Source organism: Hydra viridissima, unplaced genomic scaffold (genome assembly GCF_058129835.1).
Source record: "Hydra viridissima isolate aposymbiotic clone 2 unplaced genomic scaffold, HvirCarnegie_v1 scaffold_15, whole genome shotgun sequence".
NCBI lineage: Eukaryota > Metazoa > Cnidaria > Hydrozoa > Anthoathecata > Hydridae > Hydra > Hydra viridissima.
Genome location: NW_028324314.1, coordinates 2,738,096 through 2,751,627, shown reverse-complemented (window position 1 = coordinate 2,751,627; position 13,532 = coordinate 2,738,096). Strand labels below are relative to the sequence as shown.

The 13,532-nt window shown below is 31.0% G+C and overlaps 2 pseudogenes; both read right to left on the bottom strand.

Moving 5' to 3' along the window:
• Positions 1 to 136: 136 nt before the first annotated feature.
• On the bottom strand, positions 137 to 1,521 carry LOC149878183 (uncharacterized; annotated as a pseudogene).
• A 368-nt stretch (positions 1,522 to 1,889) lies between these two features.
• On the bottom strand, positions 1,890 to 8,872 carry LOC149878182 (interferon-induced very large GTPase 1-like; annotated as a pseudogene).
• Between the last annotated feature and the right edge of the window lie 4,660 nt (positions 8,873 to 13,532).

Genomic DNA, 13,532 nt, shown 5'->3' with positions numbered 1-13,532 from the left:
ATTAAAAACCTTTCAACTAATGAAACTCTCAATCAATTAAAAATCTAAACATAATATTTATGAACAAATTTTTTTTTAAAACGAGAAAAAAAAAACTGATATTGATTGAACTTTGAAGAACTGAAATTTAACTCTCTATTTTAAAAAGTAACCATGATAGTACAAGACACAAAGCGATAAATTTCAAAATGATTCACACAATATGTCGCTTATTCACAGTTCGAACGCTTGCTCCATGTAAGTATAAGCAGTTGTTGATTACATTTATTGCTGCAGTTTTCGTATATCCGCTCCAATTTGTTACGTCATTATTTACAGCTTTTGGGTAAAACTTCTTAAGATTTTGCATAATGTGATATGTGATATGTTTCAAATATAAATAGTGATTACTAGCTATTCCATCAATATTCTAGCCCAAATAGCAAGTCCAAATAATTTATTATTGTTATTATTTACCCATTTGAGTTTCGTATCAAACTTTCTGAAGCTTTGGTTCAAAATAAAAAGTTCGATATAAAATTCAATTACAAATAGAATAGTATCTACTTTAATTCAATAACCAAAGTCTTCACGGTGATGGTATCTACTCAAATGATCAATACTTTCTTCCGCATGACCTTAATTGCAAGGTGTTCCGCAAAACGAGCTCTTAATTGTACATTGAAAGAAATGGTTTTTGATATCTTTCTTGATTTGCTCCTTCAAATTTAATTCTTCTTCAGTGATAAATTTGGCTTCAATGAAATCTGTAGATTCAATCAATGACGCAAGTTTTTCAACCAGAACTTTTTCAACCCGGTCTTTTTTATACTCCATTCTTTTTTCCAATTTCGGAATAAAAATATTATTAAAATCTGCCACTCCATTTCTAAAAGCTTTTGTTATTGAATATTGGCAAAAATTCACTTCAAGTGTTTAGTTGCTCTTGGATTAAAACTTACTTAACCATTCAGTTTTTATTTTCTCAATAGTTACGTTTAACTTCAAATTTAATTCTATACTGATGGTTCCTTCGTCGTTATTTTCAAATACTTGAGAACTTTTATCTTCAAAAGAGATGAATGGGTCATTGAAATAAGTTTTAAGAAAGGTCATTTCTTCTCCCGTCATTGAATTTTTTGCAATAATATTTACAACTTCGTGAAGTACCAAGCTATGCACATAAAGCTTTTGTGTGATCCTCTTCAAAACCAGTTCATGCAACACGCTTGCTACTGAAACTGATGCTTATTTCTTTGCTGCTGTTTGACGAACCGATCTAATTTGCCGAGCAGCTGTTGTTACACCTTTAAAAAAAAAAACGTGGATACGTTTGGAGTTACATTTCCTTAACGCTACCTATATGCCTCAAGCATTTCAAAGTAGTTTGTATACAATGAATAGCTGATGAAATTCCATTCTCAACTTTAAGTATTAAATATTTTTCGATGGAATAATGAATAACATTACTTTATCATATATAAATTTACAATTAGATAAAAACGCAGATTTCCACTAGAGATTTTCTGTAAACTAACCCATTCTATTTCAAACTTTTTTTTCAAAATCATCGCCAAAACATATGGTAGTACAGTTAAACTTTGCAGATAGCCAATAACATTTGTAATGTATTTGCTTAAATACCTCCCTCTCATCAGCGAAGTGAAACTTTTTTTTTTTCTGTATCAATACTTGATAAATCACATAATTTTAAAATTTTTTAAATTCACTTTCACATTCGCCCACTTTGAACTCCACATTACTGACATCTTGGCACTCTCTCTTCTGAAAAGATTTTGCGACCAATCTATTGTGTAAACTTACTAAAGACTCTTTCCTTTCAATTCTTTTTCAAACACTCCACTCATCTGTTGATCAATAATACATTTTTTAAAGTATCTTTCTTAATCTCAAACAAAATAGCAAACAACGTGTTCCATTCCAATAATATAGCCATGTTTCCATTTTTCAAAAGCAATCTGGTTTAATGCTTTTTAATCGATAAACTATTCGAACGCCTCTGCTTGTACATTGTTTCAATTGGGAGATTTCACATGGAAACCATTCACTTTTAGCGATAAGTATTTTCAAATAGCGTTTACTTCGAAGTAAAGAGAATTTAATCGCATTTTTAATGTTAGGTGATTTATAGTTGGCTTCTTGTTAAATATCTAACTTCTTGTTTAACTAAATAAACTAAAAAACAAAATACTCCTAAAAACTAAATTATTTTTTATTGTAATTGAACTTTAGCCTTTTTTTTAAACCATTGATTGAAAATCTTTATGAAGAAGTTTTTGTTAAAAAACTTAAGTAATCATTGTAAAAATAAATTAACAAAAGCATGTTAACAAAAGCGTGTTAACAAAAGCGTGTCAAAGCATGAGCACGCTACCAAAAATGCAATTGCAAAAATAAAAATGGAGCTTATACTTGAAATCAGCGTTAAAAAATAAAAGTCTGTTTAAATATCTCATGCAACAGAAAAAAAGATTTTTTTATTTTTTGGCAGTGTTATTAACTACACATCACATTTGAATGCTGATGCTCAAACGATTAGATCACTCTTAATATTAAAATAGTATACAAAAAAAAAAAAAGAACAATATTTTAACAGTAAATGTTTAGTATCTGTTTACTAATGTAAATTTGTTTTTCTCTTAGGTTTTACTTGATTTTACAGATTAGGCAATTTGAATTATTTTTTAACGTGGTTTTACTTTATCGGTAAAAATGCACTGTAAAGTTGTAAAAGAATGTAAATAATCACCAAACATTTCCTTTTTACGTATTTTGTAAACACGGTAATTAATCTAACCAGCAATTTTATCTTTATACTCATAAAAAGAAAAAAAAGCTACAATTTATTTATCTTTATTAACTTTAAGTTTAATGTTTTACAATTAAACAGACTTTCGGATTATCAATACCTTTCATGAGAAACTTCTTACACCTTTGATGTATTGAGGACCCTCTGGAATGTACAGCTTTCTTTCTTTCTTTTCCTTTTACAGAAGAAAAAGAGAAAGAAGTATGTAGAGAGACATTAAAGTTTCAACAAAAAACAAATCCTAAATATGCACTTTTTATTAAATGATAAAAAAATTCCTTTTATCAACAGCTAATTGAACAACTTTAAGAAATTATTTTATCTTTAAATTTTTTTTTTTCACCTAAGAATTAAAGTTAAAATATTGATTAAAATCAATGCTTTGATAAGTTGAGACACAAATATGCACTAATATCAAAGTTTTCAAAACGTGAAAAGTGAGATATATCTGAAATTTACAGAATTTCTGAAGATGCGAGTTTTGGCACTCTAATTTACACAGCTCCTATGTTCATCTACAGTGCTAAATCTAAAGACTTGTTTTGAAACTTGATTTTCTTTTAGATTGCTTTGAAAAACTTGGTATGGAGAAGAATACAAACAGCAAATATTGCATACCAGCAGAATCAATCACAAGGAGTTGTTATGTAACGGAAACTGACTTTACTGCTCCAGAGAATACAAGATTCTCATCAAACTATGATGAATTTAGATTATTTAAATGTCAAAATGATTTTAGCCAAAAAACATGGTTAAGTAAATGTCAGTGAAATCATGTTTGTTGATGTTTGTCTTTAACTATTACATTCAGTCAAAAGCCATGTTCACTTGAGCTAATGTTACTTTTTTGGGAGGACCTTTTATGATTATCTGGTTACCCTTTATAATCTTACTATTGCAAATGTCTGTAATGATAACTTGCCATCTGCAGAAGTATTTATAAATAATTCTTTAAACCCTTTGAATAAGCGACATCTTCAATTATTAAGCGTCCTCTAGTATTGTAAAGGATAGCGCAAGATCTGAACAGTTATCTTGAATCAAAATTTCAATAATTCCTAAAAGCAATACTTAGAGATTTTTGATATGTTTTACTTAAGTTCCTCAAGCCCCTGACTTTCAGCCTTTTTCTAAGCAATATTGTAATTAACAATATATTTAAATTGGTACCACTTTAGTTGATAGAAATAAAATTAAGCTTTGACAATTCGTAAATAGCTTTCTGATACTAACTCAAAACTCAATGAGGTGTAGAAGGGAATAAGCGTTTATTTAAATTTCTGTGTATAAGTAAATTAAAATCTATTTTTTTATACTTATATGTCAGTAAAAAGAACTTGCCAATGATATGTTATTAAATAAAATTTTATACATAAATTTTTTTAGTAATTGCAATCATTTCAATTTTTGTAAAATAACTCTACTTCATTTTAAAGAAAAATTTAAATAAATTTGTCTCAAGAAAGTTATCTTTAATTCTTATATTTTTGAAAATAGTTAAAGTTAGATCTAAAGTTAGACTTAAAGCAGGAATTAATTTTGTTATATAGGATTTAATGTTATTTGTTTAAACTATGTTCTAGATATGATCTCAATAGGCTAGTTTTGTTTTCAATTTCATATTTGACTTGAATCTGCTCATTATTAGTTACACTTAAAACGTAGTTTTCTCCTAAGATTCCGTTCCAGACCATCTCTATTTTTGTTTTCAAATTTCTTCTAATTGTAAACTTCCCGTCTTGTTAGTGAGCAATTATGCTAAAATATGATCTCTTAATTCTGAGCAAGCTTCGCTATAAGATTGAATTAGCAGTGCAATTGAGCCAGATCTTATCAGGTGTTGTGGAAATAAAAAATATCATGTTCTAGTGAAATGTCAACAATTTCTTGAATGTGCCGATATCTCTTCTGCATTATACTATTTTTTGCTAGAATAACCTCGCCCATAAACTTCATCAAGATTTTTTGACCAGAAATGTATTTTCTTTGGCAGAAGGATCAAAGAAAAAAACGCGACATTCGGAAAAAAATTAACCATATTCATTTTCATAAGCATCTCTAAGAATTGTTTACATCATTTGGGAATTTTCCGCTCATATTTCCTATTGCAACATCTGATGTTCCAAGAACGAACGCTGCAATTTCGTTACCATAAGTATTATTATTTTCACACTCAGGAGCGCTTAACCTTTGTGTGTCAATAGCAAGAATTACATCATTCTTGTAGTCTTCAAAAATACTGGAATCATTTGTAAGCAAGCTCCTTTCGTGCAGCGCCCAGCACTTACAGGAAGCTCTAATCAAAATATGGTGTTCAGGAAAGTTACCTTGCCAAAGCTTTGAGTTCAAAGCACTGTTAATACAAAGAATCTTGGTTCATGATTTAGGTCATAAAACTCCATATAGGGTTTTTTTAACACTTTAAATTCCTCTTTTAGCCAAATTCACGGAATTGATAAACCATTACCATCTAATAGTTCCAAAGCAATTCAATTCAATAGCAAGGGAGATGCAGATTTAGTAAGTATTTTGATTTTTTTGGTGGGTTCTTGGTTAATGTTATCATGGTTTCTATATACAGCTTCATATATCCTACCAATCTTACGAATGATAATTTCAACTGTTATGGGTACACCGAATAAAAAAATGCTTAGGCTGTCGCAGCGCATTTGCAGATCAGGTGTTTCAATGGAAGATGAGAGTTTATCGTTTGTAGCTGTGTTTTCCTTTTTCTCTATTAATTTTAACTCTTGTGGTAATTGAATATTGATGACAAACATCAGAAAGATGCGTGTATGACAATCAGATATATATTTTTACATCACTTATATTTCTTTTCCTCTTCCCAATGCAGTTACTGCTATTTATAGAAATATGATAAGGAAGACTATTTTGGATTATCTCTAACTGCTACTTTTTATAATTTGAAATTGCATCACAGCACATATGCTTTTTATCGTCTCCGAGTTATAGTTTCGTTATTTTAAGCTTCAGTGTATCAGTGGATGTATTGGAAATAAGTTCTTGCCAATTTGTACTCTTTTTAGTGTGTTTGACATTTTCATGAGATCTAATTCTTTATGAAAGAGCTCACTGACATCTTTTACCTTTTTTTAAAATGTATTCTGGGGCTACATTGATATACCTTTCGCTTTAACCTGAATTTTTGTTAATTTTTTCTAGAGTTTTTTGTATTTCAACAGCCAATTTCTTTAATAGTTATGTTTGTTTTCATCAACTATCTTGCATCTATCATTGCGACGGCCTTTTCAAACAGAACACACTTTATTTCAACATAACTGATTCTTTTGTCATCAAAATGATCAGTCTTTTCAAAGATGATGCTTCATTGTTTTCAGCTTAAAGCCTTTGGAAGATCTAAATGTTGCATCTCTATGAACATATATATAAAACAAAGTATGAATACTGCATCCAAAGATGAAGCAAGTGATACAACAATTGGAGTGCGGTAAAGGGCATCCCTTGTTATGTTTGACAACTGAAATTTTTTTATAAAAATCTTCTATTGTGTATGAAATGTTATGATATCATATTCCTTTAACAGTGCCCTCTGATGTTTTTCTGTTCATTTTACTTGAAAGAGCGTTTCTGGTGTTAAAACCACAACTTCCTAGTTTTGAATTGATATTGAAACTTAAAGATTCGTTGGAGAATTTTAATTTTGACCAGCAACTAATAGCCTGTTGACCAATACGCAGCATTGATATTACGCAAAGTGGAGAGTTTGTAACATTTTCCTCAACTAACTTATCTTTTTCGGGTACTCCTACTATAGTACTTTAAAGAGAGAAATTCATGAAAAGCTCTTTATCAGATGGAAGCAAGACGGATACAGAAAGATGAGAAAAGGCAAGCTTTTGGTAAAGCTTGCTTCTTTAAGTTAAGTAGGCTTTAAGGATCATTCATGTCAGATATCGATTGGATGAATAACTACTGTAAATATTTCCTGTTCGTCTTGCCATTGTAATGGCATAATAAAAGATTAACATTTCATCCTCGTAATATCTTGTAACAATCTTATTGTTGCAATGGGTTTAGTTTTTGCTAGCATTGACGAATCCTCCTCTGAAGCCTTAGCATAACTTTTTAAGATACTTCACTATCAGTGGTTACGATATTTCACTATCAGTGATTACGTTGTTTACGTTGCAGAAATTCTTAATGGGCTCATCATCCCACTGATCATCCATATCTGGAAAATCTTCTTCATAAAAACGGAGGCGGTGCAACAAATAACTTGTTAGAAAGTCTTATGTACGTACGTTAATTATTTTCAGTTACTTATATCGTTTTTCTAATTCATCGACAAATTCTACGTTAGGTGTGAAAAAAAAAAGGTTTTGTAACCATAGGCGCCGAGTTCACGGGGACAACCGGGGCAGTGTTCCCCCCCCCCCCCCAGGAAATTTATACTAATAATATATTATCACGGATTATCTCAGGGGCGAATAGATACTCTCGCCCTCATAATAATCCGTGATAATATATTATTAGTATAAATTTCCTGGGGGGGTACTGCTTCTGTTGCCCCCCTGAGCTCGGCGCCTATGTTTGTAACATAATTTCGTTTTCGGGGAAACCTAGTTTGCTGAAAACCGGGCAATTTCTTTTTGCTAGCACATCTGTTTTTACGCATCGTTTAAATATTTTTAGTTATATTTTGTTGTTTTGAAACATCATGTGCTGTTAAAAATGTTATGGCCAAATATCAAATAATTACACTGATCAGCGAGCTTTTTTTATCAAAGATTTATATTGGTTACGTGGACTAGATAGAATCTTAACACTGATTTAAAATCCGTTTTTAGTTTTTCTGTAGCACGTCTAGTTTTTGGGATGAGATAAAATACAGTAGCGTACAAAAGTTTAGAAACACCTACTTTTTTTCAGTTTTTAACTCATAACTTTTCACAAACTTTCTCAAATAACCTGAAATTTTTACCGAATGTGCTCTTTATTATAACAATTCAAAATCCATTTCACAAAATTTTTAAAACTCACCGGTCAATTAATTTTTATTGCTTTTTGAAACGACTTCCGTGCAAAAGTTTAGAAACAGCTGAATTTGAGATATTATTTATTTCTATAAAGCTGAAATATTTACTAAAACTTTCAAAATTTACAATTTTTTAATAAACTAGTTTCAATAAAAAAGTTAGTATTTGGTTAGCATCACAGCGACGAGGCATCGAATCAACGTAATTAATGAGAACATCCTGAGGAATATTATGCCAACATTCTTTAATCAAACCAAATAAATTGTTTTTGTTGGTTGGTTTTCTACCAAATAATTGCCTGTCAATGTACTCCCAAAGATCTAAGATGAAAGATGCTCAATGGGATTGAGATCTGGGCTCTGTGAAGGACATTCAAGAACGTTGACTTTTTTTGATTGAAAATATTCTTTAACAGATCTGGCACAAAGCTTTGGGTCATTATCTTGTTGAAAGATCCAATTGCGATTCATTTTGTCCTTTGCATGGGGCAGCATAATGTTCTTCATTATGTCTAAATAAACTCTCTGGTCTATAATACCTTCTATGCGATGAATGGGACCCAGGTTGTCACGACTAAAACACCCCCCAAACCATAACATTTCCTCCTCCATGTTTAACAGTAGGTAACTGATATTTTGGATTGAATCTGTCTCGTATTGGACGTCTGACATCTAATTCCGTCACTACTGAATAGCATAAACTTTGATTCATCAGAGAAAAGGACTTTTGACCAATCATTAACTGTCCAACTGAGATGATCTCTCGCAAATTTTATTCTGGTTCTTAAATTTCTGGCAGATGTAACAGGTTTCTTAACTGGACGGCAACCATACAGATTATTTTGTTGTAATCGACGTTTAGTTGTATCAACGCTACAGTTTGTGCCATGAAACTGATGCATAATTGAATTAAGTTCGACAGCAGTCATGCAAGGATTATTCTTGCAAAACCTTACTAATAATTTATCAGCCTTTTCAGTTGTAACTTTAGGTCTTGCAGAGCGAGGCTTGCTTTCAATATTTTTGCGCTGACGAAACCTTTTCATAATATGACATTTTCCTGGTTAAGAAACATTGTAAAGTTCAGAAATCCTTTTGTAAATAATTTTTTTCCCCACAGCTTTTATAATTAGTTTTTCATTTCATCTAAAACTTCCTTAGCCTTTCCCATGCTTTTAAAATATCACTACGTAATTAAATTATAAAACTTCACAAATAATTTCTCAATTAGTTATACTTCATTGCTTTTGAAATATCTCAAGTTAATTCAAATAAAAAATTTCAGAAAACATTTAACCTTTTATAATGCTTTTGTTTACAAAAACCTGATATAATTGCGGGTTATTATACTGTTTCTAAACTTTTGCACGGAAGCCTTTTCAAAAAAAGCAATAAAAATTAATTGACCGGTGAGTTTTAAAAATTTTGTGAAATGGATTTTGAATTGTTATAATAAAGAGCACATTCGGTAAAAATTTCAGGTTATTTGAGAAAGTTTGTGAAAAGTTATGAGTTAAAAACTGAAAAAAAGTAGGTATTACTAAACTTTTGCACGCTTCTGCATGTATTGTAGTGTTTAGTGAATTTGTTACAACTTAAATAGTATTGCTTGTCATTTCAGATTTTTTTGCTGGCTACAAACTTAATTATTAGTATGCCAAAAACAAGTAAAAACCATCCAGTCATATTTTGTTATGTGTGCGGATCATTTACAGCTGTAGGACAACGACGTACACTTACGAATGACCTAATTAAAATCTACAAATTGTATTTTGGATATCCATTTGGCAATCAGGAATAGTCATGGGCTCCGCACATTTATTTGTACTTCGCTTTCTAGTGGTTCTCGTGATTGGCTTCATATACGAAAAACTTCACTTCCATTTGATATACCCGAGATATGGAGGGAACATAGGACCATCTTACTGATTGCTACTTTTTTATTATTATTGCCAATGGCTTTTCGATAAAAAATAAGCACAAATTGTGTATCCAAACTTAGACTCAGCCATCAGACCAGTTCCTCATGTTGTGTCACTGCCTGTTTCAGTCCTTCCATTTCAATCTGTTGAAGATGAAACTGAACTTAATACTTTTATTGACAATAGTGTTCAAGATTCTAAGGCTTTGGATTACACCCCTGATTCTAATATCGGACCAGAAACCTTTACCAAGATGAGCTCAATTATTTAGTTAGAGAATTATCCTCGTCAAAAGAAAAAGCCGAGCGTTTAGCATCTAGACTTAAGAAAATGTTTCACCAAATGAATGTCCGTTCAATTAAGTGAAACACATTGCTCTAATCAATCAATTGCAAAACTCATAATTGGAATATCCTCGGTGATTTAAATGTTATATACACAAAGTTTTGTTTCCAGTGCCTGTGAGAAGAGTACAATCCAAGAAGAAATAGTGTCAAATATAATCATTTGGTCGAACCTCAGAAAACTCTCTTACCAGCTCTCCATATTAAGCTTGGCTTAATGAAGAACTACGCGAAAGCAATTGGAAAGACAATTTCTGTAGATTTCAATACCTGATAAGTAAATTTCCAAATTCAGCGCTGCAAAACTGAAGGAGGGAATTTTTGTTGAGGCGCAATTTCGCGAAGTATTACAGGATTAAAAATTTACATTTTCTCTCAGTGTAAAAGAAAAAGAAGCACGGGAGACTTTCACGTAGCTTTGTCGGAACTTTCTGCACAATCAAAATCTCTCACTTTTAAAGCTGGTATTCAGAACCTGTCTTTCAGAAAATGGGATGTCACATGTCTTTGAAATTGTATTTTTTGCATTTGCATCATAATTAATTCTCTAAAAATTTCGGAGCTGAATGTAATAAGCTAGGTAAACGACTTCAGCAAGACATTCAAGTAATGGAAAAACGCTACCAAGGTTTTTGGAATGAAAGCTTGATGGCTTACTACTGTTGGATGTTATAGCTCAATGAACCTGATAAATTCCACGAAAGAAAATTATATCCACGTTGATTTAAATAATTCATTTTTGTTTATTTTTGTTCAATATACCAGTGCCATTTAAACTTATGTCAAATATTCATGATCTATTAGCTGAGTAGCAATAATATGAGCTTTCGTACAATTCTGTTAAGAGAAAAATTCCAAAAAGAAAAATAATAACATATTTGGAATCAGCATAAAAAACTGATTTTGAAAATAATGATTTAGTTTATAATGAGATGAAAAAACTCTTTTTTGTTGACCAGTGCTATTAGCAAACAGTGTGATTTTAACTTTCAGATTCGCAATTTTATCTTTATAGTTTTAAAATAAGCCCAACGTTCTGTTGCTTAGAAAACCTGACAATTTTTAAGCACTAACTTAATGAGTATCTAAGAGGCCTAAAAAAGGTCGCGGTATATAAATTCCCAATCTTACATGACTTTTCACAGAAATGCTTTAATCTACAGCAACACTTTATCCTAATGGATAAAAAAAATTCAACAAAGCTTTTCATTGTAAACTATCTTTTTCTGAAATTGTCTTTAAGAGTGTAGAACGACGGTCTTGCTCTAACAACAAGCTTTACTTGCAGATAGTTAAATCTTAAATATTTTGTGCAATTTTATGTAAAGCAGCCAAATACCAGAAGAGGTACATATCCGACATAGTATGTTTTTTGAGCTTCAAGTGTAATAACGCAACACTTGCTGTTAAAAGCATTTTTGATGTTTATCCAAGTGCATAAGATGTGCGTTAATATCAAATGTGGTTTTCTAAGTTTAGCTCAGGTAATTTTGATCTTTCCGACTTGATTCAATCAGGAATACCAACAATTTTAGACAATGGCATGTTAAAACAATCTTTTTTAGGCCATGACATGTTAAGGACGGAAGTGGAACCGTATCCGTGCCAGATAGTCGAGGAACTATCAAACACTCTTAACCAACCTTAGTCGATCATCCAAGAACATACGAAGCAGAATGTCGTGAATAAAGTCTTCAGGATGTAATTAGCGTGTACGAAGGTGTTAATGTTTGCAGGTGCTAATGTGTGTAGGTGTTAATGTTTATAGGTGCTAATTCATATAGGTGTTAATGTATGTAACTGTTATTGCATTAAATGTGTGAAAATGACGCAATTGTAAAAATGTATAAAAAGAGAGTGTATTTTGTAAAATGTATTGATTCGCAGTCAGATGTAAAATATATTATCAAGTTCAAAAAGTGACTCTTTAGTATCTCAGGGAAAGTCTAAATAATTCCCCACAAGAGTAGAGCAGGTGTTTGGGTCCACCGTAACTTTTCCGAAAAAAACAAATCTAGCAGATCCAACACATGCAACTTATTGCTTCAACTACACAATAATGAAGCCTGCTTTTTGATCACTTGATCACTGGAAATGAGAAATGGGGCCTCTATGATAATCGAAGACGGAAATGGCTGTGGCTCGTATTTATTTTGTAATATCCTTATATTAAAAAAGAAATACTTTTATTTTTTACATGAAATGTTTATTTAACGCTTCAATTTATAATCTATTTTTATAATTTTACACAATACACTTCCACTTCATATTAAAGATAGAGATGAATCTCTTAGTCACTCCATGATGAATGGTCATACATTCATTAACTAGATAAACCCTGGCTCCAACTTGCAGCCTGTTACAATTTATTTCTAAATAGATAAATGCGCTCATCTAGATATATGCGCTCATCTAGATGAATACATTTTGTCAAAGTGATTTAATTTATATCACTCTAAATCGTTCAGCTATTTTTAAAAGATAACTAGTAGAGAAAATCATCTTTGATCATAAAAAGACTAAACGATTGCAAACGATTCTACATTTGAAGCTCTGCTCAAAATTATCTTCAGCTAACATTTGAATAAGGCTTTTATAATCTCCAAAATTATTTCATCGTCATCAGTCGGATTCAAAAGATGTAAAACGTCAAAAATGTTGCATGTAAAAAAGCATCAAATTTTTTTTCCCTCCATTTTTCCTGTACAAACTCATTCATCAAAAATTTAAACACATCGCTTTATTTTCTAAGCGACAGTTTTCCTCGCTCATTTACTTTCACCAAATTCACAAACTGATTGAATTTGAAAACGGTTAGTTTTCTGGTTTGTCGCAACATATATTTACCTCGGAATAAAGGTTTGCTATTCTTACAACTCATGAGAAGATTTTCTAACTGTATAAAACATATTGACCACTTATGAACCATCTTATAACGGAGACAATGTTTCGAAACTTCATATTTTTATGCTTTCTATATTACGGTAACACTTTCATCTTTGAGAGATGCCTGTAAAATAATAAAATGCGCTTTAAGTTTATATTGGTAAATTTTGCGTCAGTAAAGAATCTGCTTGTTTTAACAAAAAAATAAACTCATTCGGCAAGTGATTAACTTGTTTTAGCTTGTTTTTTAGATTTTTCCCGTTGCTTTTCTTCAATAAATGATATCTCATCTTTAGTTTGTTGGTTATAAATTAAATTGTGTTTTTCCATTGAACTTCGTAAACTTCAAGTGAGTCCATTCCTTTTATTGAGCAGAAAACTATTCTGATACATGGAGCACTTCTTACTTTAAAAAGTCATATTAAAAATTTAGATTACATTTGTCATAGTCAAAATTTAGACGTGCAGTTTTTTGCAATATTTTCTCAAAATGAGATTGTCAATACATTTTCTTGAGTTTATAAATTTTGAACGTGAAATTTCCTGAGTTTGTT